The sequence below is a fragment of the Schistocerca cancellata genome, chromosome 1 (assembly GCF_023864275.1).
Source record: "Schistocerca cancellata isolate TAMUIC-IGC-003103 chromosome 1, iqSchCanc2.1, whole genome shotgun sequence".
Classification (NCBI taxonomy): domain Eukaryota; kingdom Metazoa; phylum Arthropoda; class Insecta; order Orthoptera; family Acrididae; genus Schistocerca; species Schistocerca cancellata.
Window position 1 is genome coordinate 840488894 of NC_064626.1, and position 4657 is coordinate 840493550.

Consider the following 4657-nt stretch of genomic DNA (forward strand, 5'->3'; position numbering starts at 1 on the left):
GTGATTGTTGTCTCAGTCAGAGGTTGTGTTCAAAATACAAAGCGGAAAGAACAGTTACTTTACACAGGGATCTGAAAACAATTCTTGAATGCCCCTCCAACGTCTTAACCACTGCACCAACTTCATCTAATTTCCCTGTTAAAGCTTATTATTTAATAATATGAAGCAGTCACGAGCTTGAAGATAGGTTTGCATACCATAGAGGGATGGTCCTACTTGGTGTAAAATAACCTCGCCTTCCTTTGACCTCAGAATGACTCTTGCAGGTAACTAAGGAGGAGATAAAAGACCTACTGGATGCTAGAAAGACCCATTGGATGAAATCTTCAACAGGGTAAATCATATTTAGATTACTAATCTAACCCTTAGCTCATATGTTATCACTTATGACCTGTGGCAGTCCCATTATATCCTTCTGGCGCTAACCATTCTTGGGGGAATGTGGTTTGTCGATCAAATGGCCCGTAGAAACCAAGGCGCCGCGAGTACAAGTTAACGGCTGAGAGAGATATCACAAATATATGAGGACTGAATAATTATCCCCAACTGCTTATAAATTGGGGAGGACGAACTGGAATATTAAGATTCTTGAGTAAAAAATCACAAATTTATAAGAATAACTCACTTACACGCAGTAAACACAACTTAACTTTCAGAAAATATTTCTACCTGTTACTCCATTCTGACCTTAAACTGACTCTTAGATCATCATATCAATGCATACGAACACCAGGGAAGTCTCAACCACAAAGCACAGTCGCCACGGATTAAATTATATACTGTATGTCTCTAAAGAATCGCAATAATGTGCCTCTTAAAATCCTGTCTGTCATTGACTCTTGATAATTACAAACAAAACTCTTTAAATTAAGGATGATTCAAGTCTATTTAGGGGCTTAGATCTTTATAAAGTCAGTTACAGATCAGAATAGAATTTTTTTTACAATATTTTTTCAATATTGTCAGTCGGTGCAGCCGATTTTATGGTGTCTACCTCATTCTTGCCCGGCTGTCGGTTCCAACTGTGCTATCGACCAAGCCAGTCGGTTCACTCACCGTTTCACCAGCATCAGCAACCAGTAGCTTACATCATGCTTTCTGCAACATATATCAACTTTTATTATCAAGTGGAAAATCCTCTTTGTACTGTCTGTGCAACTCCCCATCGTGATGTGTCCCTACACCGTGCGATCTACGGGTGAGGTAAATTAAGACGGCCGATAGAGGAGACCCGTTACATACTACTTTTTATTTTGACCGTGCGAAAAAGTCTACGTACACAGTATTACTTCTAGCATCTTTCGCAAAAACGCTTATATTCACACAAAACCAAAAAGTTAAACAATCCTTATTACCAGTAAAATACGTTTTAAAAACTGAAGCAAAATTAGAGATCTGGAAACGTACAAACGACCAATAAAGAAAAAAGCTGTGAACAACATCTAGTGCCAAACAATCAGACATTGGTGTTACGGCGAACACTTTCTTATATATGATCCGAGCTCAATTCGTTTTTGTATGTCTGACGTTCGACCAACTTTTAATACGTATTTCATGGGTAATAGCGGTCGTTTAATTTTGGTTTTGTGTGCGTGTAAGGATGTTTTTGCATGTGAGTACAGCGGCTACACATCGCTGCACCTCCATTTCTTAATCTCAGAAATGCGGTGTAAACTTCCATTTTTGTGTTCTCGCTGTAAGTTAAAGTGAGGGAACTTAGTGAACTTCTACGGCTTCTGATGTCAGTCGATTCATTTCGCCTCTGTTTATCGAGGTTCCCATCAACAGACGAAAGTGTTGAGTAACTGAAACTGTACATCATGCTGCCGTGAGATATTCTGATAGAATATTTGGCTTAAGAAGGACTGAATTACTCACAAAGTAACTAACGTAATTCAACATTGATGACCATGTTTTCAGGAAACTTGTCATTTTTAACGACCACATCATTCTCGGGATGCCGTTGATTAGCTTTAATGTGTGTTCAATCCATTAATTAAGTAAAATAAATTTATTAATATACGACACTTCTTGGCGCTGTTTTGGAAGACATGCAGGATACACATGTAGCGCTATGCTGATAGAACAATAATTAGAGAGAATGTACATTGAAAGAAACAGGAAAGCGGTAACGACCTACTTCTGTTGAAAGTAATATAAGGAAGCAGTGATGATCGAAGCGGGATTCAAGCGACACATGTAATTACAATTCACGTGCTTATCTGTATGGATCTTCCCCACAATTATTTTGCGACCTAGATGGAAGATGAATACAGGCCACCGGAAAGCGTGAGAGACAGAAGAGTCAGGCTTGCACCAGAATTTTAAATTTCCTCTGTCGTTTCTTCACATGAAAGCATCGCTCTTGCCATGGGGCATAAGGATACAACAGAGCTGCACAGAACTGTGTGTTGAGCACAAGTCCGAGCACACTACCAGTGAAATAAAAGTGGCAGATAATACTTATAACGAGTTTTCTTCCACATTCAAATGGGTACACGCCAGTTTTGGGCTTATTAGGTCCTTATGATCAGATACGATAATTTTTGCAGTGTGTGCTCGAATACATAATCCTACAACTCTGAACGGATTCAGTATGAGACAATTGTTTAGAACTGTGTAATATTTCGAAAATTGTGAAGTATGTAACCGATTAGATCAAAGATGGCCCTCATTCACACAGACAGAAATAAATTCAATCATAATCACTTACTTTCATAAGTAAGTATGTTCATTTAGACAAGAGCCATGACGAAGTCTGTTATTTTAGCTATTAGAGACAACTGTTTAGTTTATCATTATTTTTACCTCTTACAACTGCATTTATAATAAGTTTCTATCAGCTCAAATGTGTAGTGTTCTGCTTATTTCTTAGCTGAACTAATAAATTTATTGGTACTTCAATATAAAGATAATGTGAAAAATCTGTACAGTGGCCCTAGAGATGTTAAGAAGATTAGAAAAATTTGAACGGTTAAAAATAAATACTCCGAAAGAATTTGGTGCTTCGTTACAGATGATATTTTGTGGGCTAAAAGATAGCTCTTAGATCCCTTTATTTTCGTGAATTTTTTATGTTTTCTTATGACAAGTGTACAAGACCTTTACATCAAAGTGTACATGGAAAATTAAACCTCAATATACTCGGTAGCCACTGTCACAACTACAATGACTTCGGGCGAAAGAGTCGTAAAATAAAGAGAAAGGAAAAGAATTTGAATCCTTAAATAGACATGTTTATATAATGTTTGAGTAATGGTTTACATTGAGGCATGAAACAGAACCGTTAGAGAGTAAAACAAGGTCGCTATTGTAAATCGGGTTGTTTCTGATGTTGGAGCTGTTGCTGGCACAGATTCACAGAAGTACGCTTGCGCAGCACTGACAACCCACGTATGCAACGAGTGAGAAGAGACAGCTTCTAACGGCTTTCGCTTACCCGTAAGTGTGTGATGTGTCATGTGAACTGTGTGTGTAGGACTCTAACAAGTACTTGTGAAGTGAAGTTAATCGCTGTGTTTGAGTTACAGGAGTTGAAGATGGATTGCCAGAAAGGCAAAGGCTAAAACGTAATCCCGTGGAAAAGCAATTTCTTCTCTACAGGACCTCAGTCGTGCCGACCTCATTCGAAGGAATGTTCATCAACAATAATGTTGCGTCCTCACTCAGTATGCCATTGTACACTGGAGTTTTGATGCGGCCAGCCACTATTTTCTTTAGAATTATATTAATACCTTCAGCTGATAACGGGCGTTGATATATATCAACGGGGACAGGTGAAAATGTGTGCCCCGACCGGGACTCGAACCCGGGATCTCCTGCTTACATTGCAGACGCTCTATCCATCTGAGCCACCGAGGGCATAGAGGATAGCGCCACTCCAGGAACTATCTCGCGCACGCCTCCCGCCAGACCCACATTCTCATCTTGTATGTCCACACACTACATTCGTAGTGTCCTACCCCAACACCTGTCCGAAAGAACAGACACCATATCCATATAAGTATTTCATTTGTTCTGCAAATATCTTCAACGCAGAGTTGTACTAACACAAAAATTCCTGAATTATCTGTTGTATATATTCCAATCTTCCTCTACATTGTTTGACCTATACGTCTCGATCCAATACCCTGGAAGTTACGCCCTGATGTTTTAACACATCTCCTGCCACCCTGTCACATTTTCTAATTAGTGTTTCCAGCGTATTTTCTTCCCAACTCTTTAGCAGACAAACACGTCATTTTTAATAGAACCCTTCAGTTTCAGCATCGTTCTGTAACAGTACATTCTCATCTTTTACAATTTTTCCACAGTTCACTATTCGCTTCCACACAAAGCCGTTTTCTAGAGGTACATTCTCAGAAATTACTTTTTCAACTTAAGCCCTATGCTCCACATTAGCAGACTTATTTCGCAGACGAGTACCCCCTCTGCCTGTGCTAGTCTGGTTCTTATGTGCTTCTTTCTTTGTCTGTGATGCGCTATTTTCCTTCCAAAGTAGCAGAACCCGTTCTCTTTGTCTACAAAGTAATTCACACTCATTTATGCTACTATTCAACACTTGTGTCGTCCTTTGGTTTACTCTCAATCCATATTCTGTGTTCATTCAACTGTTCATTGCATTAAACAAGTTCTGTAATTCTTCCTGACTTTCATA

The 4657-nt window shown here is 39.0% G+C and overlaps 1 non-coding gene across 1 annotated transcript; it reads right to left on the reverse strand.

Annotated features, from left to right (window-relative positions):
* Window positions 1-3787: 3787 nt before the first annotated feature.
* Trnat-ugu (transfer RNA threonine (anticodon UGU)) lies at window positions 3788-3862 on the reverse strand. The gene has a single exon. It is a non-coding gene; the product is annotated as a tRNA-Thr (tRNA).
* Window positions 3863-4657: the final 795 nt, after the last annotated feature.